The sequence below is a fragment of the Strongylocentrotus purpuratus genome, unplaced genomic scaffold (assembly GCF_000002235.5).
Source record: "Strongylocentrotus purpuratus isolate Spur 01 unplaced genomic scaffold, Spur_5.0 spur5_scaffold_9, whole genome shotgun sequence".
Lineage (NCBI taxonomy): Eukaryota > Metazoa > Echinodermata > Echinoidea > Camarodonta > Strongylocentrotidae > Strongylocentrotus > Strongylocentrotus purpuratus.
This window is the reverse complement of record NW_022145615.1, coordinates 3,603,802-3,630,351: the sequence shown is the minus strand read 5'-3', so window position 1 is coordinate 3,630,351 and position 26,550 is coordinate 3,603,802. Positions and strand designations below refer to the sequence as shown.

Genomic DNA, 26,550 nt, shown 5'->3' with positions numbered 1-26,550 from the left:
GGATACCTAGTGATAAAGGCTGGACACAATTTTCGGCTCCATAGCCTTACCTCCATGAAGCTCTCTTTTTCTCTTGTGAATATAATATCACAACCTGTTACATTGAATTTATGCAAAGAAATTTAAGCACGAAGGATGTATTGTGAGTAGCTATATCTTTAGGTAGAATATACCTCATAAATTGCCAGGTACAGGATAGGCTTACACATTGAGTGGTACATAATACCATAGAGGCGATTAACCTGCACCAATAGTCTTCATGTCAATTTGATTAAAGGCCAAGGGTCTATCATTTCTAGGAATGGTTTTGTGACAAATGAGTTGGTAATTTATTGCTCGGTTGATAATTGGTAATAAAAAGAAAGAAATTCCCAGGTCCTAATCTCATTTTCAGCCATAACTAGACGGCTCAGCGAGGATAGGAATATTGCTTCCAGGCGATGGAGAGAATTATTTGCTCTAAATCCAATGAACCGCATCACACCAGGACGACGAGGATCCTCGTCTCATGCAGGAAAGCCAGAGGCACATGGCTAAGTTACAAGATAGATGGATTTCTGCTTTATTTTCACTTTTCCTAAAATAATGTTATAAATCCTGTGTTTAATTTTTAAGGCTAGTAAATAACTGAATATCTTGTATTATATACCACATACACCTGTATGAAGAAGAAGAGATCCCTATACTTTCCATTAAGCAGTATAGCGAAAATTATATACGTCATTCATATATTCTTGTTCATTGATTGGTTAAAATTGTGTTACATGATAACAAATAAACACACTATTTCGCAAAATGTACCATTTACGGCTAAAAAAATTGGTCAAACTCCAAACCATCAGGTGGGATCGACTTTTGGAGAACCAACACCACATCCGCGCTGAAATCCAATTCATTTAAGTTACTAACGAACTTGAAAGGTCAGTAACAGATCGTCACAAAATCTGGGAATGGGACACTACGATCCTGCTCTCCAGCGTCAAACATGATGTATTTACCTAATCTCCGAGGAAGATGGTCCACTCCATCGTGTCAGCATCAAGATGGGTGCAGCGAAAACCCCTGGATTGAAATCCCCTGTAAAAGGGGCGGATCCAGATATTTATTTTCTGTAAAGCGGGGGCATACAATTCCGGAATGTCTTACTATTGTCATGCGAAAAACAATCAAACAAATAAAACTTCAAAACAAAACAAATAAAAACATGGGGTACATTTTTGGAAGTTGTGTACAATAATGTAAGCTTTTTCTGTTTCAATAGAGAGGCAGGGTGGCCCCTTCCGCCTTCCATCCTAAATTTGCCATATCACTGAGCGCTTAAAGATATCAATCGACTTGGCCAATCATCCACTCTACCCAGATACGAAAGGCCAGTGCGATAAGTGGCAAAACCTTCGTGAGGGTTTAGGACCAAATCCACCTGACGTCTCTCTTTCCAAAGACAATAATCCCCTCAGCTTAGGATCACCCAACGATCTACCGTAGATGTAGACTCACTTACCGGTGTCATATATTCCTTTATTTGTCTCTCTTCTTGACGGCTACTTTTACGAGAAGTCCGAAAAAGCAGACCTTAAAAATAATAAAAGTGTGTCCATTTACTTTACTGGCGAACCTGGATGAGTTTTGGGAGTATTTTATGGCATTACGTGCTGAAAAATCGTCGCTTGTACGAAGAGACATGGTTGAAGCACTGTACAATTAATTAGGAGTTATTAGCCACACCTGTTACTTTGAAAAACAACGTTTGGACTACAACCTACATCGTCCAAAAAAAATCCAAGAGCTATTTAAAGCTATCATGAATAACTCGTTTCGTCCCCACAACTATGATTAACTTTTTATAATCAGGCAAATGTGTCGTAAACATGTCAATTTTAACGATCTTGTGACCAACTTTAAATCCGAGGGCAGTAAACGGAAATTATACCTCCGAGAGCCTGAAACATGGATAGAATGTCTTTAGCTTCACATAGTATTTCTAACACGCCTCTGGGTGACCTAATCACCCTATTCCATACGCCTGCTCATGATCAGACTAACGCCATATTGAATAGCCAATAATTGTCTGCCTTGCTTCAGGGGTTTTGCCAAGTATTAGTAATACTAAACAGTCAGCCCACACGTTTGCCGTTTTAACTTCTCTCGATTGAGTAAGTGTAATTAAAGCTCCTCTTACAAATCTATGTGATATTATCTCTAGATGAAGTAGCGCCACTGACACCCGAAGCGTTCGCATAATCATCTTAGGTTGCAATATTGACTGGGTAAGTAGCAGGTGCTTTCTCGCGTCACTCTAAGCCGTGCAGTATTATTAACCATTTTTTTATTTTATGAACAAAAAATTAAACACTCCGGAGAAGGTTAATCTATAATTTGTGATTTTATCAGTGGAAAGTCGAAAACATGTGTATCCAAAGTCGACGATTTAATATCAAAATCTAGGAATGTCAAACTATGACCATGTTAAACACTTTTATACTCTAATGTCCAACAATTCCTAAAAATTATTAATATGTTGCCGAATAATCCGGGGAGAAGTAAAATTGGGGTAAAAAAACACAATTGGTACATGTTGGTTGCGTAAGATATTGCCGTTACCCTTTATAAAGAAACATAGATCAAACCTTATGGTGTTTCCGTCGATCCAATTTTCCGTTGAGCATATCCATTGAGCCTTTCCAGTTTGTGAGTTTAATGGATTAACTCTGCACAATTAACACTGGTAAGAGGGGAAAAGACATATCATCAAGGAACAGACTTTGAATAGCGAAGCGTTATGGTCTATAAAGGATACAGGCGATCCGATAAACCACATAGTCCTGTGATTATTACGCTGATGACTCTGGACATAGCTAAATGAGGCATGAGTCACATGTGCCCCTACCCTCATCAAAATTTGAAAAATAGAAGAACAAATGGAAAAAAAACACAGAAGAAATAAGTAAATAAGCAAAAGAGGAAGGTAACATGGTGAGAAGATAAAAACACAGCTTTCTAAACTCTAGCCAAAATAGATTGACCCACTCCCTCCCATTTCACTCACATTAAAGCCCTGCGCCTCCCCCCCCCCCCCCCACTCTCCTTACACGAGTGCCACTCAATGGCTAGACAACGCTAAGCCATTGATTATGGGAGCATGATCGTTATACTTGCTCGTCTCAACTAATAATCCTGCTCTAGACATTTTGATTTATGAACTGCAGGGTGAGGGTTTAATTAGTATTGGGTACTAAAGCATGAATCATCACAGACTTAATCGCACTGGTCTAGATAAGCATTAAAGCCCTTAACCCTTCAAAGACATCAACGTTCTTAATGGCCCAAATTTTCTTTCTTTCTCACTTATTTTATGTGTTATTATTTTAATGGTTCTGCCGGAATATTTAAAATGAGTTTGTGAATTATAAAGTTTTGTTTATACAAAGTTTGATTATACCGCGCAGCACGGTATCGAGTGACGAAGAACCGATTGTTACCATTTTGTGCATGTCTCATGAAATCTTTGTCGTGATGCATGTAGGCCTACATGCTTGTAAAACCAGTGAAAGTATTACAAAGCAACAAATACATGCTTCGTTTCAAATATGATTTATCCGAGGTATTTAGCCCAAATTATATACAATATTCTGTTATGTCGACATGATCTAAGATTTTCAACATTATGGTTTGGAATGATATCTTGCACATGAAAACAAGATGCTCATTTGGCAAATAATTCGTAGATTTAGCATAATGTTCCCTCCCCATCTACATCTAAAATACTATTTTCAAAAAAAGTAAAATTGTTTTCATATCTCATTTTGTTTTCCAAGTAATTGATTAGGGACAAATTAATCCAATCAAGCTGCCAAAACAAGAAACGTAAAACTAAACCAAAATGTCCTGAAAGGTTAATCGAAAGCAAGTTATGAAGGATTGTTTTTCATATTGGAAGCCATCACAGCGAACAAAACAATAAATGTTCTGTACTTGAGCAATCAAATGCAACAAATCGATGCAATTTAGAGAAGGTCGTCCCATTAAAAATAAAATGGCATCAAAAACTGTATATCAGTACAAAAAATCTCTGAGAGTGCAACTACAGGGTCAAATAAATAGGAGATATAAATGATGTTTTGAAAATCTGAAATAACCCAAATACAGTTTGACCGACGAGTGGCGGTAGAAATACATCATTTCGCAATTTTAGGCAGGATTGGCGGAGATACATATTGCAAGCATAATGTTTGATAGAATATATACTCAAAGAGTATGATATGTAGTTCATCAGTTCTCGAAAATGAGTGAATTTCCAATTAGACGTTTTCGATTATCTTATAGACCACTTCGGCATATTCTTTAACGGGGAGGAATTTTATAAAATGAATTACAAGAATTTATATGTCTGGCTCATGCATTACTTTTTATATGAATAAATGTCAGCTTTTTCTGTGACGTATGAAAAAGGTCCTCATTTACTCTACCCATAATCCAAACATCCCTTGTTTGCGATTGTCACAATCATTTGTACTACATTGTTGGATAATGTTATAAATCAGTTTCCGATAAATGAGCCCATAATTTACCGGATTGTAAAATAAGGGCGAGAGAGAGAGAGAACATCTGAGTGATTTTGACATTGATGGGAAAGTTCGTTGTTCTTTTTCTAAAAAAAAACGTGCTGTTGGGCTTTTCAAATGTCTTCACTCGAAAGAAGACAAACGCACAGATTCCGTTCAACGAATGAGTTCATTTGTACAAGTCCATCAATCTAGATGTAATTATCCTCGAAACTTTCAAAATTGGTGAGCATCTCTTTCAAAGAGAGCCCTATCTACGTTTCCTTCAAAGAGAGTACTATTCATGGTTTCGCCATGTAGATTTTGAAAAAAGGGCAGAGTGTCATTAAACCGTCATAAGTACAAGTTCACCGAAATCCCATTGAAACGCGTGTTAAACTTAATATACGCATTTCAATGGGATGTCGGTGAACTTGCACCCATGACGGTTTCGTGAGACGCTGCCCAGAAGAACAACTGGACTCTCATTGGGATTTTATCAAGAAGTATAAGACGTCGCCACCCTCGACATTCAGGACAGTGCAAGGAATGTCGATCAGCTAATTTAGCTGGCATGTGACCTATGTTGACTCGTTTTAACCCCGGTGCTTGGACCACTGTTGGCTCGCTCCGCCCCAAAAGCCTTGTTCACACATGAGTAGCATGACGTAAGAAACCGTCAATAGACACATCGCCGCAGCAAAATGACGCACGCCGTACACACTTTTTTTAAAATTTCTAATGCGTTACTACCTACTCTAAATAACTAAGTTGAAAGGTAATGAATATATGCACGTGCTAATAAGTTAACGCGGTATTGCACTGTTCATTTCGGATTCAATTTTTGCATTAGCTGTCACATGTGTGGCGCGTCAAAGATGGTGCAAGTCCCCGACGCAGTCCTTCGTGTATACGTCACCAAAATGACGCAACTTGTGTCCCGGACATAACACGCTACATTATGCTGTACCTTACAACACACGAGTAATGGGGGAATGGGAAGATATCTCTATTCAAATCTTCAGAGCAGCTTAACATATCATATATGAACGGGTCTTATAAATGTTTAACCATCACTCCATGCAAACCAGTTAAATCACACAGACGCCATGTTGTGAATTGACCCTGCAATTAAAGATGAACTTAAAGGTACCTCTCTTTATGTTCTTATGTATACTCAATTTTGACAAATTCATCTTTGTTACCTTACCAATGGTTTTTCTTTGCCGAAACAAGTCAGATTATTGAGGTACGCTGTCACAACAGAATTTAGGCTATGAATATTAAAGGTACTATGTCCCTTTTGCAGCCAACCTCAAATGCTGTAGAACTTTGCAAGAATTATGAATATGTCATGTATGTCCTATCTGTGAAATTTAAACGTTAGCAGTGTCCTCATATTCAAATTATGCAAGGAAAACCGTTTACTTGCTAGACTTCACTGTCAGACACTATTGAGTGACCGACTGGCTTTTTTCTTCTTTGGTAATAACAAACATGAAAAGAGTTGTAAAGGGTACTTGAGTATTTGTCTACATCAATAACCCACTTCTTGTGATGGCCAAGATTAAACTGATTGAATCTTTGGGCAGCATAAAACGTATGACCATTCGGTACAATTGTCTGAAAATCAAGACTATTACTTTTAGGCTCTATAGCCCTAAAGTCTATTTGACAATTAATAGTCGGTATTTTCCCACTTGAAGACATTTTCAAGCCCCACCTTTTTTAGGGAAGTTCTAAATTAGTATTATCTTTCAAATGCAGTTGGAATTTAACTTTTTCATTTTTTTGGGCCTGCAAATGGGACATAGTCCCTTTAATTCAGGAGCAGTTAATTTTAAAACATAAATCACATTGCGTAGTACAAGAAAAAAAAGCAGCGAATATGTAAGCAAAATATACGTAAAAATATTCTCCTTTTTCTAAAAGTACTTTAGTTAACCCAATGAACTCTCTACCTCTCTCTTTCTTTCTCTCTCTCTCCCCCCTCTCTCTCTCTTTCTCTCTCTCTCTTTCTCTCTCTCTCTCTCTCTTCATCTGTAAGGGTTAGATTAGTACACGTACTACTTAGCGAAGTAATAGCTTAATGCGATGATAGATCATATTCGTTTAGACCAGCTAATATCCATTTCGATTACGTAATAATCACTTTGATGTAGATAATGGGTAAGTGAGATTGATTTCATACAAAGAACTTGTTAATACTTACAGGTACACGAATTAGTTCAATCCCTCCTTTGTCCCACGTTTTCGTAATAGGGTGCACAATATTAATTCCAATTGGTTGAGAAGAATGATGAATCTGTATAAAAAACAAAGGTAGAAATGAAGAGAACTTATATTAGCGCTTAGTTTATATTTTGATTATGATTGGTCCGTGTCACTAGCATGTGATTACATTAATTCTTTCCACGAATGGTTATTATACGATATTCATTGTTATAAAGTTATTTCATATGGTGTTTGTTCACTCCGTGAGCTCACATTGCATTATCTTCTAGCCATACATGATCAATTGAAAATAACTAAATATTTCAATTTACCTTTATTATAGAATCATTTTCAGTGGCTTTTTTATGTCATAATATATAAGCATGTTTCCCCTTTGATTTACATTTATCCTTCAAATTAATAGAACAATTCACATGCAGATATCATAGCTATGTTTTACAAGTTTCCACCGTCAAAACGGAGAAATATTCGGATTGATTCGATTCAATTTCACTTGCAATTACGTCATCTATCATCATTGTTTCTTAGAAAAGAAAAGAGGCGGTAAAGATAGGAAATAAATCAACGTGTTTGAGGTATCGTCTGGCACTTTAAAACTGACAGCATCAGTCCGCCTGCTGCTCTCGTAAATGTCATCCTAAGTATCCTCAGACCAATAAACCAGCCTGTCTGTCTCAGCGTAGAAACCCAATAAACGTCTATGTCAGAACCCCTTCAACAAGCCCGCTTTCTCTTCATAAATCACATAATAATTATAGGTTATCCCCTTGGGTTGTACACGTATGCCCGCCTAGACTTATTGGCATGGAAGATGATAAGGATGTATTATACATGAAGGCCATGATGGGATATTTTATCATGATTTGGGGCAAACATCTGAGATCGGAAAATACATTTGGTTTCATAACATACCTAATCATTCATTTCCTCTCTCGAGGGCATGCGCAGTAGTATGAGCTCGCGGCCAGTTGAGAATGATCTATGTGTTGTAATATAGCAGATGATGGGACGTATCAAAACAGATTAAGATGAATTTGGTTGTTTAGTTACTACCAATATGACAGTGACGACAGCGATGATGATGGAGTGCGTGATCGTATTCCACGTCACAGCCATCGCTGGCTGAGGCCAGCTTGGTTATTTGCCGGTCACGTCTTTAATTATTTGATATGAGTTGACGATAGCGAGGGGCAGAGGGGTGAGGACGCAATCTTAGCAGGGAATATGCGAAGGGTAGATACATAAGAGAAGGAAGGAAGGAAGAAAATGAAAGAGTAAAACGAGAAAAGAATGGAGAGAGAAAGTGATGAAGAAAGAGAGAAGAACAAGAAATAACTTCGGTGTTCGACAGCGAAGATGGACTCAATTGAGATTAATGTAACTCAGTCTGAAATATGTGAGATATGATACAATAATCACAAATCATTAATAATTTTAATGGTTTTTCTTTTGTATGTCATAACTTGTAATTTTGCTCCTGTTTTAAGTGTTATATAATGTAAAATTCGAAAAGATTTTTTGAAAACAATGCACGCTTTAAAACCAGACGTCAATAATAACGTACTTGAATAGGTGCTCGGTTTTTCTTTAGAACTATGATGTATACAATTCAATAATGAGGACTTCTAATTAGTACTGAGCGATTATGAGGATACGGTGGGTACAGATATGGAGACGTAGTTTACTAATTATTAAAGATAATTGGTTTATTTTCCTTTGATGTAGTTTCAATTAAACTAATTGCAGAGGTTTCCTGATATTAATATCTTCTTCGTCTCTCTCTCTCTCTCTCTCTCTCTCCCTCTCTCCCTTTCTCTCCCTTCCTTTCCCTCTGCCTTCGCTTTGCCTTCTCTCTCTCTCTCTCTCTCTCTCTCTCTATCTTTCTTCCGTATCTGATCTTCCTTTCCACGCCCCTTTTTCTATCCCTTTAGATGCCTCTCTTTCTGTATCACTTCCACGGCCCCCCAACCCACACAAACGCCCCATTATATATTTCTATTCCCCCTATAATATCTCTCATTCCTTTATTATTATCAAGAACTTTCGACCTTTACAAGATACACGTCATCACGCATTCACTTGACTCATATGCTTTGTGTCAGGAAATTATCAATACGTGCCACTTTTGTAGTTAAAAGGCTTGAGTGTGGATACGCCCTTGTATGGTGACGCTACGCCATTCAAGTCGACATACATTATGCGGTCTGTCATTTATGAGATAATCTGATCAACGTCCCAGTCAGACAATGGGCTACGTCGATCGTAATTTGAGGCGGAAAAAGTGAATCCATTCATCGGCAGAGGCTTTTCAACAGCTCATAGAATATGGAGTATTATCGATGACGCCAAAAGTTCTTCGCCAGAGCATATTTTCTTTAAATAAATTCTCAAGATTACCTGACAAATCTGAAGGTTAAGATTATACAATTTATTTGAGTGTTGCTAAGCAACAAACTAAAAAGAAAATATCAGAGGCCAGAACATTCCATAACCGCCAAGAATTTTCCAAGATTAATGGAATATTGAAAGGTCAACAGCATCTTGTAAAGTAAGAATGAAAGTAAATAATCAACAAAGAGAGCTATTTTAATGTTAACTCTTGAAGTGTTGCTAGGCAACAAACAATAAGAAGCAACCAGGGTTAGGAGAAGGCCTTCCATTAACAGAAAAAAACAGTGCGGATATTGCCACGAGGTTGTTGTCATGGATTGTCACATATGCTCAGAATAAAAACACACTTTATGCAGGTATAATTATGCATTACGCGTATGCCATCTACCATGTTAACGATAATTACATACACAGTAGAGCTTTTCGTCTTTCAATCATCGGAGTAAGATTTAGTTTTATTCACTGCTATTATTCGATTTATATTACCAATCAACGCTACTGATGGCCTTACACAACTCAGCAAATTGCGGATCTAAAAATCTACTACAATGAAAGCGGATTTTTTTTTCCTCTAAAGTTAAGTACATTACAATGAATTTCATTGCAGAGAAAGTGAACCCACCTACTCAGCTGATGCAAGTTTATATTCCTTTTTAAAGCCGTAGCATTCGAGGCGTCATATGTTGACGCAAGACTGCGTCAGTAACTAACACGGACTTAACAGAGAGAGAGAGAGAGAGAGGAAAATACATGAATTGCAAAATGAACAGTGTAATCATTGCATTAAATCAGTTGCACAGTGGTATTGTGCGAACACTTTTACACAAGAGCACTGGCTAATAAACAACCTCCGTGAAAATAGACATGAAATAGATTTGCTGGTTGCAGATTTCCCCAACATATTCATAACGTTGATATTGACACAGTATTATCCAAATAATACACAGCAGTTAGACTGTTTCAAAGGTACGTTGTGTGGTTAATTCTCCCTAATGCCCGAACAAATTATGTGTATTATTTGTTTTATAAGATTATGTTGTTGTTTTTTTCTTCATAAAATGATGTTTTATAACATGGGTTTACTAATGACCGGTCATTAGAATTGGATAATGACCGGACATTATCCAAATTACGCGTTAGGCAAAATAAATGCCTGGTCACGTGTACGCTTTCAACCAATCATTTGATTAGGATCCACGTCACCATCTTATAAACGTCAATGTCAATACTCTACTGGTACTACAACTGGACCGCTGATCGCATATCACATGCGCACTGAAGCCCATCGGGGGTAATAATAGGGACTTTTAGATTGAGTGGACGAGAACACGACGAACGCCGACTGATCATGCGTGTCAACGTACTTAACTTCCCATGTTGACTACAATTAGAAATCTTTTAGATTGCACTCGACGATATACATGCATGCAGGAAGTAACACTATGAATATCACAGACAAAGAAAGAGGACAAAATATACAGTTCCTCATTCTACCCTCAACAAAAGAACATCCCTTCACTGCAATTATGTAAAAATGTGTAGAACAGGTGAATATGCATGTGACACCTGTTCTACACATTTTTTACATAATAGCAGGGAAGGGATGTTCCTTTGTCTACCTGAGGAACTGTATATTTTATGCGCACGCGGCATACTAGTACCTTGAGCATGTAAAGGCGCTATATAAATATCAATATGTAGGCATGTATGTACTAGATTAAGGAAAATCAAGGTTGACGCATTCTCGATCGCAGACTGAGACGACGTAACGCATGCGCAGTGCCTTAAAATGACGTCACACGTTGCAGTCAAAGCTGTTGACGTGCAAATCTAAAAGTCCCTAATAACTCGCTTCCAGCTCGCACTCGCCACAAACCGGTCATACAATCATAATCTCGCATTTCATGTGACCTCTGACCCAAAGCCGACTCATCATGGCGTGAATGAAGTCAGTGGCATCTCGGAAGAAGATCGATGTGATGAGGTAGGTAAGACCGTAAGAGTGTTTGCTATAGCAATCAATGACTGCCCGATAGTGATCCGTCTAAACAGGTGAATGTTTAGGACGACGATTTCTTTGGCAGCATGGCCGATAGCCATACCACACGTGCATATACAAACTGGGTGCTTTGACATTGACACCGGAATAATACGAGTAGAGCTAGTGGCAGTGTGTGCAAGGAATACAATTTCAGTACCTGTACAGATCCTAAACATACGATAAGCCAGAATCCAGTGGAGAACTGAATGTAATATGATTTAATCGCATACTGATCCTTGTACATGATTTCACCGAACTTTCGCCTGCACTTTATCATGATTATCAAAAAATACAGCTCTTTATACACAGCTGGGAGTTAGGATTGTCGTGATACTGTGCATTGTCTTACATTAAACACGCAGAAACATTTATATAGGCAAATATAATAATAGTAGCACTAACTGCTCAGAGCCAGAACAATGTTAACTGCGTATGAACGATGGGTTCTCTCATTCTCGCTTTACCACATTAACACAACATTGCACTATAACTTATTTCTAGCAATAATTGAAATGCATTCAAGTTTTATTTATGATAAACCCTTGTTCAAAAATTTTACTTCTCCTCAACTACTGCTCCTCATTTTATACTCTCTTTTTCCCAGACCTCTCCGATGCAATATTTCGACACAATCAATCCGTCAGCCGTTCCAAGCATTCAATATTCAATACAATTGACGGATTGATGAATTTTTTAAAACGAAAAAAGACGAAAATGAGCAACTTTCGGTCGAGCATGATTCATGGCCAATAATATATGACATTTAAAAGGCGGTAGTCCAGGAGAATAATATATCGCGAAAATAGAATAACAAATACAGAAGGGATGCGGTCTTCAAAAAAGCAGTCGGGCATTTTTAGAATGGGAGATGTCTTTTAAAAAAACCCAAGGCAAGTGGAAGTATCGGTTTTATGTTTATAGGTAAATGAACATAGCTTTTGTTTTGCTTGAGAGATTGGTTCTAAGAATTTCGTTTACCTTTACACAAAGAAACTATTAAAAATATACTAAAACAAACTTTAGGTCTTCTGCTGTTGCCGTTAACTGTAACAAAAAATACATTTGACAAGCTTCATGATAAGCCCTCCCCCGAAAATACTAGGCCTACATTATTATCGTCATCATCGTCAGCTGTGTATATTAAAGGTTAATAAGCTCAAACGGTGCCATGTTGCTTTAACGCACGTCAGCCCCTTTACGAGCCTTTACGGATCACGTGACCACATAGATGTGCTATGTAAACATGACTGGCGGGATCAATAAATGAATGTAATACGATCGTTATGTTTCTGCCGTCAATGGCGACTCTTGATCTGTCTGCATCCACCATGCTGTTTGCAGATCATCGTGAAAGATTCCAGCCACAGTGCATGCAGGCGCTAGCTGTCCCAATGTTCAGGCCATGTCCACATCTAAGTTAGATAACAATACTTCGCAACACAGAAAGAAAAATGAAAAAATTCTCTTAGTTTCGATAATGAAATCGCGTTTGTAAATTACTATACCACAATTTTCATTTTTTTAAAATCATGAAATCGTAGTCTACAGAGTTATGGGATTTTTATGGAGGGGGGGGGGGGTATGAACTCTAGTTCACTTTCGAATCATGAACGCTATTCTTTATTTGAAATAACAAACATTGAGATATTGAGTAAACCTTTGGAAATGTCACTTCGTATTACCGGACCTTAATAAATGTTGTACAAAAATTTCGCCTTCAAATGGGATTCTTGACGTGTTGCAGATCAAAGACAAACGATCTATAGTACATGCAGGCGCGGGCTATCCCTTTATGTTATAACATGGTATGTCCACATCTAACTTATATAACAAAACTTAGTAAGACTGAAAGGGAAATGAAATAGGTCTCATGATACAGAAAATGAGCTAGGTTTCGTAAATTGCTAATATTATTCCTTTTTTGCAACCATGTATTCCATGCAAATGTCGAATTTCCGAGCAGTGTTTCATGCCTTGACTTATAAACCCCATTCCATTCCTTGAATAACAAACCTTCGGAAGTGCAAATCTTTCGAGAAAATGAGCTGTTTCCAATTCTTCCATGATACATAGCAAATGACCGAAATGATTTGAAAGAAGAATTCGTGTCAATATTTAATTGATTATAAGCATGTCCTGATAGGACATGTTCTCAAAAGTCATTGTGTTGAACATAATGAGCAAATTTTCTTTAAATATTTTGGAGGCTCTTTACATTCTTTTGCTGACAGTCCCAGCGCCTTGATCATTTTAGCGTTATAGATTTGGTTTCTATTCCGATAACATCAGGGAGAGCGGATCGTCAAGCCCATGCGACATCTTAAAGCCGCAAATTTGTCACGCACCCGAGAACTGATGAGCGGTCGATTCCGTGACACTAATTTCAAGACTTATAGCTGCTGTCCCTGACGGAACAGCACTGGACAGTGACCTCGTCAAGGACATGGGGAAAACCCTTTTCGTTCGCGCATTCCGACATTTGCTCTGCCGGAAGCGTTATTTTTTTTCTGCGGCACAGATTGGGGTCAGGTGCGTGTTGAGCCTATGTGAAAGTTTAGGGTTAGGGTTAGGGTTAGGGTTAGGGTTAGGGTTAAATCAAGACCTCTTTAAAAAAAAAAAACCCAATCTGTGCCGCAGAAAAAATGACGCCTGCCGGAAAATGCATCGAGCTAAATTGTATAGATTTTGTTAAATTTAAGTATAGTATTGGATCCAGGATTGAAGTTAGGAATTCGGTGAGTCTATTACCGACAAGCAATTGAAGGACGTAATAACTAGTAGCGTACTTGAAAATATGCCTGGATAAGTCAAATGAAAATTGAAATAACAAATGCACCAACGTCAATTCCATGCAAAGGAAAATTATCGACCCTCATTAGCTGGATCGATAGATCAATTTAAGGCAGCGATATTCATCTCCGGCATCTGTAGAAAAAACCTCTTGATGGAAAATCGTTACATTTAACTTTCACATTAAATATATTCAGTTGAGACATTGATAAGAAAGCAGTCATCAACTGCATGTAATAACCAATATATGCATGTTAACTTGAGAGTTTAAATGACATTTCAAAACAGGTTTTAAAGTTTTCGCATTTCACTTCATCGTGTTGAAAACCAGTGACCTCCTTTGCCAGGGTCTACTTGCAATTTGCTGTCAGAAGAAATGGTATGCTCATCAGTGTTTCGATTAAAAGAAGCTTCTTGCAGGCATGAGAGTTAGATATAGGAGATTTACTTTTTTAACTAGCATGATAGAGGGAGCTTTATCTTCACATACTAGCAAGCGATGTCTACATATAGACTTTTTTTACATCTTATGAATTTTAATTTCTAGGCGGTCTAATATTAGAGATTAGTTCCAATTTCAAAGGATCAGACCAGTTGGTTGCCATGGCACTGAGGCTGAACAATTTTTAAACTATTCTGCGTATTTGCAAATAGTTTCAGTGAAAACACAACGTTATAAAGAAAAGCCTCATAAAATTTCCATTATTATGATAAAAACTTGGTTCGATTCAGACAATTTTTTAATTATATCCCAACAGTTTCCATGAAAATAAGACATAAAACAGGCTTTTAAAAATCTGTTAACACTTAAATGTTTGAATGGTATATAGAGTCAGCCAATTCATTGCTTTGTGATGATTTACATTCACCTAAAATTTGATTTTATTATAATAATATTGTTGAGAGAATTAGGGATTCGATCAGATCATTTTTCCCAATTGGTATCATTAATAATGGTCTGTTTTCACTCAAAATTTAAGATTGTCTTTAATTCTACATCTTGAAGTCATTACCTTACCACCATCTGATCTCATCTGATTACTTTTACCAAGTCCCTTTAAGGAAAGTTTACAGTCAAGCTTCAACTGGATAATAATACAATCAGCTCGGTAATGAGGTCCTCCCTTGTGCTCATCATAAGATATACTTATCACTAATCCAACAAGACAGCATGATCTTCTGCTCAAACCAAACAAACTAATCACACAAGCTTGAAACACTTCATAGGTATTACAAGCAATGCGCCCCGCAATTATATTCTTTCAATTTTACGGACAAGCCTGTTACAACATTTTGGCTTATAATGGTAACACCTTGAAGTGATACGTGTTAATGTAAATGATGTGAACACCACTCTTTATAATGTATATATACGGAAATGTGTATATTTCAACTGAACCTCTTACAATTGGGTTATAATTGCGATTGTGAGTTGGGATGTGTATCTGTTCTTTATCGATTTAAACCTGGAACATGCCGTAACAAGAACCCTGGTCCCATCCTCGTATGATATATATTTGTTTGATTTTGCAGTAGCTTGTGTATTTTCTAGAATCTAAAAGGTTTTCCCCACCCTCTCCCAATCGCAGACACTCGAACAGACCGTCGTGATTTATGTATGGGTATGGAATTTTTGTTTACCTGGGCAAGAGTAAACAAGTGTCTATCTGTGTCCCATTATTGTGTTTTAAGGCAGGCTTGCCCCCTTCCCCTATTTAAACACACTGGATCCACCATCGTATTTCATGTGTGGGTATAGGGAACTTCTGTTTACCTCTGCGGAAGTAAACATGTCTCTATCGATGTCCCACTTCTGTCGGAGCGGATCAAGGGTTTTCAATCCCCTGTTGTGAGCTACCAATGAAGGGGAGGACTTGAGCGGCAAAATGCTCTACCTTTCCCCCTCGATTATGGCCATCATGTTTATGCGGGTCGAAGGCTTATCCTTGGAGGAAATCGAGGTCAACCTGAAGAGCTTTCAGTTAAAGGAAACCTAAACCCAAAGAATAAGTGTAGGTATTCTGAAAAATGAGATGTATTCCTGCCCTTTGATGTACAATATTCCTTACGAAAATGTACAAGATACACTGTCGCTCATAAAGTTGGAATATTTTATTTTTATCCCAATTTATGGAATTATTTCAAAAATAATTTAAAAATAATAGATCTAGATAATAGTATACATTCTCAGATTTCATTGAATTATAATTTGCCAATGTGTGCTTTGCGTGACTGCTAAAGCATGTGTATGATACTATGCTTATCAACTAGGGGACCTATGCCCTCAAGTCATAAATGACAGTAATGAGGATTAATGCCCCACAAAAGGGCACTAATATAGCACATTGACACGGTTTTGATCCTGGGGCCTCACAGTTACGAGGCCATTGCTTTGTCACTAAACCATGACTGTACGCAGCGGGGGCTAGGGTAGGGGGCAGTTTCCATAAATTAAAAAATAAACAGAAAATGCAATAAATTTTCAATAATTTATTGCATTTTACCCCAGTCCCCAACATAAAACGGCCATGCATTATGGCTCAAGGCATGGGCACACATAAGATTTGTTTATGTTGGGGACCAGGGTAGAATGCAATAAATTATTGAAAATTTATTCCTTTTTTCTGTTTTTTTTTGTTTATGGGAACTGTCCCCTACCCTAGCCCCTGCTGCGTACAGTCATGGTTCAGTGACAAGCAATGGCCTCGTAACTGTGAGGCCCCATGATTAAAACCGTGTCGATGTGCTATATTAGTGCCCTTTTGTGGGGCATTAATCCTCATTACTGTCATTTACGACTTAAAGGCGTAGGTCCCCTAGTTGATAAGCATAGTAGCATACACATGCTTTAGCAGTCACGCAAAACACACATTGGCAAATTTTTATTCAATAAAATCTGAGAATGTATACTATTATCTAGATCTATTATATTTAAATTATTTTTAAAATAATTCCATAAATTGGGGTAAAACTAAAATATTCCACCTTTATGGGCGACAGTGTATATATAAATGAAGATATTCCTGTCATGATGTGATGCCTTCAGCATGATATGGGCGCAGCCATTTTCTTGAAAATGTGACGTACTTGTTGAAGTTGTACATGTGTCATGCACCAAGCTTTAGTTGGAAAGAATTTTTAAATCAATAACGAAACCTTTACTTTTCAATAAAAAAAATAATAAGTGAGATGATATAAATTATATTAGGTGAAAAATAAATAATAGGGGCACAATTGTAACAAAATTCATTTATAAACACTACACTATAGCAGTTGACAAATCTATTACATTTATGAGAAACCTTCACCCCAGAAGGGCACTAACTTATTTATGCAATTTGCGTTCTGGCAATTATAGTACAAAAGATAATAGCAGGTGAATGAAATGCTTCATCACCACACACGTCTGGGAAAGAAGCATCCATAAATTTGAATACATTTACTTGATAAACGACTTCGCATAGTACGTCACATTATCAAGAAAATGGCGATGCCCATGTCGTGCTGAGAAACTGTACTTTATACTTTTGCTTTATACCTCTCTCTTACTTTGTTGGGGAATCTTGTAGATTTATGGGCAATATTATAATAAATCTCTCAGAATAAGTAAAGTTATTACTTGGGGTTCGGTTTCCTTTAAGACCGTCCAGGCAGTGTGGACTTCATTCGTCCATGCATGCATATATACTGCAATCCTTCAGCGAATCGGATTGTCTGAATGGTAGAGGAACGTTGAGATCTCATTTCTGAAAATAGTCTGATTTGAATCGGATTTGTTTATTCTTCTTTAATTCTATTTGAGTTTTATCAAGATCAATGTCTTTAAAAAGAAAATACAGTACAGACGCTAAGCTCATTAACGCACGTCTTTTTGCCTGTTTCATTCGTTTTCTTTTGTTTTTGTATTTTCTAACTTTCTTGTCCTATATTGGCTATCTAAGTTAGATATGGAGACATCAGATGGTTAAAACGTGTTTCCCATAAATTAGGTTATATCTGAAGCATGCATGGTAAACTTTTTTTTCCTTGATAATCTCTATCCTTATCTCCCTCTTAAAGTGTTGAAATCGATCAAACAAACAGACGTACAATGTACAAACAAAGGAGCTCATCCACGTCAAACTTGACTGTTTTTCTAAAATGTCTTTCACATTGCAAAAGACCGATATTTTATTATGTTGATAAAAGATACAATAACAAAACCAATCCGCAAACGATCATTTTTATTCGGTTGTAGTCGGTATGACATATAATGTTGCCATAGCAACATACACCCTATTATGTATGGTAAGTATGGATATCAGACGCGTTTCCAACGATAGAACATTTTCTTTTTTCGAAATATTTTTAACGAGTGGATTTTCCCTCAAAATCCCGCTCTTTTTTTGCTCATCAAATTCGTGTAAGACTTTTATTTCTTCTCTGTGTTTTTCTATTCCTTTTAATATTTGGTTAAAATCGCAAGTTAACATGAATATCATCTAACAAATGTTAAAATATGAATAATGGATGATCTTTTTCTATACTGCTAAAGTAGATTAAAGTAATACGGGACATTAATGTAGAAATATGAATAATGAATTATCTTTTTATATACTGCTAAAGCAGCTTAAAGTAATACGGGACATAAAAGAGAGACATGGGCACCGCCATCCTATTGCAACGCGTGTGAAATTTAATACTTGGGTTTTAATGGGTTGTTTGTAAGGCGATCTCGATAAGGCGTTAACACTGATAATGATTATTATTAGGATAATTTTGTTAAATCGTGTATTATCCGTCATCCATTTCTTTCTTGTATTCTCAATTATCAAGTAATTTAGAACTATTAGCCCCAATATGCATCCTTCATGTTTTCGTCGATCTACCTAGCGTTAGTGTTTACACAGGATGAATATTTAGGGTTATGCTTTTATAAAGGCACTCTTAAAAATGAAGAAAAGATACAAGATACGAACACGAATTAGTTCGAAAAGCAGAGCTTATAGTCACCGTATCTGGATATGACATTTCGATATGCTATGGCAACCAGAAATTAATTTTATATCAAAATATATATAAAAAAGTTATTCTGTACTTCTCATAATAAAAGCACTACTTTTGAGGATTATTTGTTTCCATTCAATCCTGTCGTCAGACGCCGAAACGATTCGGAAGCAAAACTTATGAAGTTGGAAAGGTTTTCTACGTAATAATTATGACACGAAGTTGAAATTTGTACCTGGAATTAAAATAAGCTGCTGTAAATTAGTTGAGAGGATATATATTGCCACAGCAACCAATAATTGCTGTCTACGTTAGATATGAAAATACCCGGTTAGGAGATGACGTGTGTCAGCTATAAGATCATTGCGTTCCTTGAAGAGTAGCTACAGTGATTATCCAAGATAATCAGTCTAATTTCTGTTTTCAAATTCCTTCGAAAAGCATTGACCTTATCCTTCTGATCTTTCTCTCCTCTCTCTCTCCCACACACAAACACTTTTTCTTATCTTTCTCATCCACAGTCACACGTGAACTTATCCCTTTCTTTTCTTCTACATCTTTTTATCTTTCTCGCTCGCACACATAAACCAACCCACGTGCAAGCAAACACACACCCACACACACACACACTCTCTCTCTCTCTCTCCTCTTTCTAACGTTGTTACTCTGTCTCAGCGAATCAGTCTATAATTTGTCTACATCGCTTTGTCTCTGTCTCTCCACTTTCTCCTCTCTCTGTTCACCATCATCATGATCATTTTCTTCCTGTCTGTCTGTCTCTTTCTCTTTCATATCTGCCTCTGTCAATCTCTCTCTCTCTCTCTCTTTCTTCCTCTCTCTCTCTCTCTCTCTCTCTCTCTCTCTCCCTCTCTCTCTCTCTCTCTCTCTCTCTCTTCCCCTCTACCTTCCTCGCCCCCTAACATATTATAGATGAGAGATGGTTAAAGGAACGTAATGCAAACATACACGCGGGGCCTTACTTACTGGAATCGCTTTCGGCTTTTCTCTTGATTTATGCATGGATTGTCGGCAGATATTGCCAAATGTACCTGACAGCAATACCAATGCCCACCACACGTATGAACTCGTATGAAGGCAAGGTTGTAAAAACATCTCAATCCAACTTCAGGGGATTATTGAAGGCATAATAGGTTCACTACATTTCCACGTCAGTGATTTCGGTCACGAACTGAATTCCCACCGCCTTTTTCTATAATAGCTTCTTGAGCTACCATTTCTATGTCCTTAAGTGTACGTCATCAGACGATAACTACAACCTGCTTACTTGTCCTTGACCAACCTTTAGTTTCCACTTTGGGATCTAATCCTACCTTTCGACAAAGTTTGTCCCAGTAGTTTTATTTCTCCTTTCTCTGAATGACTCTATATGACTCTGAATGACATCATTCAATGTCTAAGTTTACTCTGTCCATTCATCATCGAGTTGTGATCTCTTTAGATTCAATCATCGTCTTGACTCTCACTTATCCTCCCTCGCTTTTCCATCAAGTCTTCGTTCGAGTATCCCATTCACCTGCTCCAGCAACACCGCCATTCTCTACTAGGCACCACAACACGTTGTTTTTCCTCTTCTATACCTTCCCGCAGTCGGCACACTCGCGCGACCTCACACGCCCAATCTGCCTCCCGGCGGTCCCCTGATGATCACCAGTCATCGTAAGAAGTGACATCAGCAAGAGGCTCCTAACCCATTATTCCTGAGAAATTTTCCCAGGGACCTGTTGTGTTTTCTTCTCCATTTCACAAAAGAGACGTGAGTTTATCACCAGAGAGTTCTATTTAGTTAGACGATCCCTACATGCTAACGGGTTTTTCATTTTCAGCCTTCTTCTTCATTCATTTAGTTTAGTAATGGTTTGCGGGCGATGCTCTACGATTTTTTTTTGTCCAGGAGTGGTGATAGAGGTGTTGACATCATGCTCTGTTTTAGTTCATAAATCCATGTTTTCTACGAAATGATTGAACGCAAAGTATCGTGAGTCACGTTCGCTAAAATTTACCAAGCCTTGTTTATTACTCAATACCTTTCACCGATATTATGGACGCCTGCATGTGTTATACCGTTTTGAAATTCATGATTGTATGAGACTTAACACGTTTTACCATTATTTTATAGCCCCATTCGTGTCGGATTTTGACGTTGAATGACAAGATATCAATGGTAGACCTAGCAGTTCGAAACATACTTATAAAGACATAAGCCTATATTTCCAAATGCAGTGACCTCGGTTTTTGCGATAATGAATGAAAAGCATTGCTTAGTTAATGCAGATTGATATCATATCCTTTCTATATACATATAACAAAACATGAACTCGAAGAAACATATCGTTGTTTCTCCTCCCTTCTTCGCCATTGAGCTGCTTGTTACTTATCCAAGGCAGTTTCACCATTTACTATATAGGATGGGGGTACTTGGTGAAAGAAGCCCCCTAAAATTCTACGAACCCTGGCAAAACAATTCCGAAGAAAATTCGATTATTTACTTTATGTTTAAAAAAGGGGGTCGATTTGTTTTCCTTATGTAAATATCTCGTCTTTCCTCGGCCAATCATGTTGCATTTCTATATTCTCTCGCTCTCTCTCTCGCTCTCTTTCCCTCCCTCACTTCAGCTAAAAAAAACTGTTCCCCAGCCCCTCACGCTCCCCGTCCAGGGTATTCTTGTTTTAAAAACAGTTTTGCTCCTTATCACTTCTTATCCAATTCTCTACGTCTGTCTCTCTCTTTTTCCTTCACTTCTCCTTTATCAAAGGCTCTCATTAAATTGACGAGGTAGTCTATTTCATTTCGTTATACCCCTCTGTATATCATTCTCCCCGTCTCTGTCTGTCTCTCTCTGCGTTTCTCTTTTCCTTTCCCTCTTCCTCTCTCCCTCCCCCTAATGTTCACATTAAATCTAGATGATAGGCTATTTCATTTTCTCCGGGATGCATGAGAAGTCATTACTGCTCTGTAATCACCCTGGTTGTTTTACTACTTACCGGTAAGACGACACTCACTCACGTTTCCTCCCCGAGTAAAATCCGTGAGAGATACATTTAATGTATCTCTCACGGATGTGTTTTTTTTCTCCTGTTGGAAGACATTAAAGAGAAGGTTGAGTAATGGTAAAGATGAAAATAATTTGTCAGCTTCCCCATTATCATTTCAGTTTATGAAAGTTTATGAAAGAGTATCACAGCAAAATATTTCCTCTGAAAAGGATTTCCTTGCATATGAGCTCGAAATTCAAATTATGACGAGAAACAGCTGTACAGTTTGGACTAAATTTCAAGCTCTATGACATGTGTTTAGTCCTAAACACACATTTCTGTGTGCAGTACATATGATTTACAGAAGGCTAAGTTGATCTTATTCACTAAGATCATTTAAAAAAACTCACAGTATATAAATATTCTTATGTATTACATTATCAACCTTTCCCAACCACTTTCAAACAGTTTTTATTTTGTAAGCAGCGCAAGCCCAGTAGTCAACTTTATCTTTAAGTTAAAAGAAATGCAAGAGTATTGTTTTACAGCCGAGGATCCCATGCTAAACAGGCCTAAATTGAGCTGATTAAAAAAGCTTCGTGTATCTACTTGACTGCTATTGTAATAAGGTCAGTTTTTTGATGGATGGAATAATGAGCCTTATTTAAAAGAGGGATTTCTTTTTTCAAGCTCGAATATTCCCATTTAAACAAATTCAAGCGAAAGCCTTTCAACAACAAAAAAGAGGATTTTGCAAAAGTTTTGAGGGGAAAGGGAACGCGTTTGTTGTGACTGAATGTTCCAAATGGCTGTCAGTGTTATTCAAGGTATATATTGCCCAACCGTTTTTGTTTTACATCACACTATCTTTTCATTGATTTGATCAAAATGGGTGGTAACCAGCTATTGGAGATGATAGAAATTAATTTGCTCCGAAATTAAATTGCCTATCAATTTAGTTCATGAATTGTTATTGAATTCCGCTTTCAGCAATACCACATCTAGGTAATATAAAAAGGACCATCAAAAGAGAAGGTTGAGTTCTGGGAAGAGGTGAAAAATAATTTGTGAGCGTTATCATTCTTATTATGCAAGTGTGGAAGAACATCAGATAAGACATGTTCCCTGAAAAGCATGGCTCTTCAAATGCCTTCATATTCTAAATATATCATGTACATCGTAAAACTCGGGGGGGGGGGGTAGGTTTTTTACGCCACGTGTTCGTGTAGTCCCATATACATCTTTCTGTGTACAGTGTTTGTAACTTTACCAAGACTTGGCCAATTTCTTATCATTTTGATGATTCCAGAACCTTGCAATACACACAAATTCTTATATGCTAGATGATCAACCTTTTCTGGTCGATTCCACACCGTTTCTTTCACAATGCAATCGCATGACCAGAACAAAACTTCATCTTTAAGGATAGACACCAGTGTCATAGCATTTGATCTACGACCTTTTGGATTTGGACAGAGTAATTACGATCGTGCCTAATGCATTGCCTCACTTGTCAGTGACCTGTTTGCACTGCACAAAAGACGAGACCTATTTCGATCAGACTCGGTTGGAAATTTGATGCTTCTACTATTTTCATTTCGTTCATTATATATAGTTCCATCTCTCACTAGACGCAATCAAGAACTTCCTTCTTACTGACAAGTCCTGTTTTTGCACTCTCCAATTTCAGTGCCAGACAATGACACAGCGACCTATGCCTCACAGATTGTCATTTTTTAATGGTTATATATCGGCCGTTGATACAAAATATTCAGCCATATTTAAAGTGATTCGTCTGGTTGCAACTAAAAGTAATACATGCAGAATACACTTGATAGTCAATAATTATTAATGATAAAATTACTTAGTAAACTAATACAAATCCGGTACGCGAATGAAGTCTGTTAGCGCTCTAATAAAATTGATTGTGTAGCGATCCGTATAAAAATATATGACTTAGCTGTTTCGTGTGATTTCAGATTATTACGTGGTCTTTATAACATTTTATCTTGGTCTTTATGATATTGATTCTTATCATATTAAAATGCTAAAGGTAGCAAACATAGATCAGTCAAATTCTTATTTAGATCTGTATTAACACTTCGGTTGAGATTTTGCAATGCTCAGAGGGTTCCATTTCTAAAGATTAGTTTCATCCGTATTTCCTTTTAGTAAAGTAAAGATACATGAAGAAGAACAAAGGACAAGAACAAGAAGAAGAAGAAAGAGGAGGAGAAGAAGAAGAAGGAAAAATTGAAATCGCTATAGTGATGGAGTTCCAAACACAGGTTTCTTCCTAAAGCTCCAGCACGAAAAGGGCTTTTTAAATGGCCAATGACTCAATTCGATATCACGTATTCCCCTTCCCCAACTTACCCTTATACATGATTCGTTTAGTGAGTTTTTATAAGAAATCGAAAGCAAATTTGGAACGTGTTTTGTCACAGTAATCAATGTGTTTATTTGGACTGGATTCGTTGCACGCTTCGCACCTAAAGGGATTTCATGTTTCCCATTATGTTTCTTAAAAGGGAACTCGAGACAGTGTTCAATCTAGGAGATTGTGTCTTTCCATTACTGCTGATTATTTTGCCTGGTGGGAATGACGGAATGCAATTGGTAATCACGAACCCTCCTAGATCTAGGGCTCTCCTGCTCTTCCCTGTGCTTCAGCCACAACTTTTTTCAATTCTCATTCATTTCATTCTCGGTTAAAAAGGTTACAAAAGATACAAAATAATTCATAAACATGTTTGGAAAATGAAATGGGGAACTACATAAATAAAGCCCGTAGGCCTTGTACCCAAAGCATTCATGGCATAAATCCTTTCTAAAAGGGATTGATCAACTAATGTCCTACACCCACTTAAAATCTTTTTTTTTGTTATTGTCTGGCAAGAAGCTTTGTGATACTTCTTTCTTATGACTATGCCTATGACGATAGTAGCCGTGTGAATGTGAAGGCCCTAAAAATGTTACAAAAAATATTCAACTCGATGATATGCTTGGGCTCATATTGCGAATGGTTTAGCATCAGTTTCTTGAAGTAGCTGCTCTGTAGAATTCAACTCAGACAACGGTTGATAAAATTGTTGATCTATTAAGCAATAGGTTTCATTGTTTTGAAGAATACAGACATTTTCGTATCGTTGCACTTTCCCTCTCCCGTCTCATTGATCAATGCAACTATTCTAAGCATAAAGTCGATATATTTAGTTCTGGGGAGTGTTTCACAAAGACTAAGATCGACGTCAGGCTAGACTTAAAGATAAACTTTAGTACTGGTAATGCGATTGCATTGTGAAAGAAAAGGTGTGAAAGGATCAGAAACAGTTGATCATGTAGCATGTAAGTATTGGTGTGCACTGCAAGGTTCTGGAGTCATCAAAATCATAATAAATTTGACCGAGTCTTGGTAAAGTAACAAGCACTCACATAAAAAGCTGTATATGGGACAACACACATGGTGTCGGGGCTAGTACTACCTTGATTTCCTTGTCTTTCTATGCTCATTACTCAGCCAGTATACATTTTCTTCCAAAATTGTTTGGCACATGTCATTTATTTGTAATCTTGAACATTCAGTGTAAGTTTCGTTTGACTCTGTGAGAATTAATTTTTTTTTTTACCAGTACTGGAGTTTATCTTTAACTGTGGCAGGCCGTTCATGCCACTGTTTGCTCTCATCATTATGGTCTTTAGATATTGTTTTTTTCCTTCAATAATGCATTATCAAACTAGATGGAATTTTGACTGCGCGCAGTCGAAAATGATGCCTCCGCCATAGAGCAATTTAAACAAGTTTGGAGTTTAAATCTCCAGTGGTTCTTGAGATATCATGATAACAATCTCAATGTATGGAATTTCATAAGTTGACCTCTGTGACCCTTGACCTTTGACCTACGTGCTCCAAAATCTAATCAGATTGTCTTCCTATGGTGATACACACTATCATTAAGTTTGAAGTTTAAATCTCCAGTGGTTCTTGAGATATTATGATATGGTGATACATACTATCATTAAGTTTGAAGTGAAAATTCTCCAGTGGTTCTTGAGATATCGCGATAACGATCTCAATGTATGGAATTTCATAAGTTGACCTCTGTGACCCTTGACCTTTGACCTACGTGCTCCAAAATCTAATCAGATTGTCTTCCTATGGTGATACACACTATCATTAAGTATGAAGTTTAAATCTCCAGTGGTTCTTGAGATATTATGATAACAATCTCAATGTATGGAATTTCATAAGTTGACCTCTGTGACCATTGACCTTTGACCTACGTGCTCCAAAATCTAATCAGATCGTCTTCCTATGGTGATACATACTATCCTTAAGTTTGAAGTTTTTACATCTCCAGTGGTTCTTGAGATATGATAACAATCTCAATGTATGGAATTTCATAAGTTGACCTCTATGACCCTTGACCTTTGACCTACGTGCTCCAAAATGTAATCAGATTGTTTTCCTATAGTGATACACACTATCACTAAGTTTGAAGTTTAAATCTCCAGTGGTTCTTGAGATATCATGATAACAATCTCAATGTATGGAATTTCATAAGTTGACCT

General features: G+C 37.3%; 1 protein-coding gene across 1 annotated transcript in view; it reads right to left on the bottom strand.

Annotated features, from left to right (window-relative positions):
* Positions 1–22,013, bottom strand: part of LOC100893812 (leucine-rich repeat-containing protein 15) — a 59,025-nt gene extending 37,012 nt beyond the window's left edge. The window contains exons 1-2 of the mRNA XM_011676979.2: positions 21,988–22,013; positions 6,754–6,846 (exon numbers count right to left, since the gene is read on the bottom strand). The gene's annotated coding sequence lies outside the window, so the exon portion shown is untranslated. The remainder of the gene's footprint in view (positions 1–6,753; positions 6,847–21,987) is intronic.
* Positions 22,014–26,550: the final 4,537 nt, after the last annotated feature.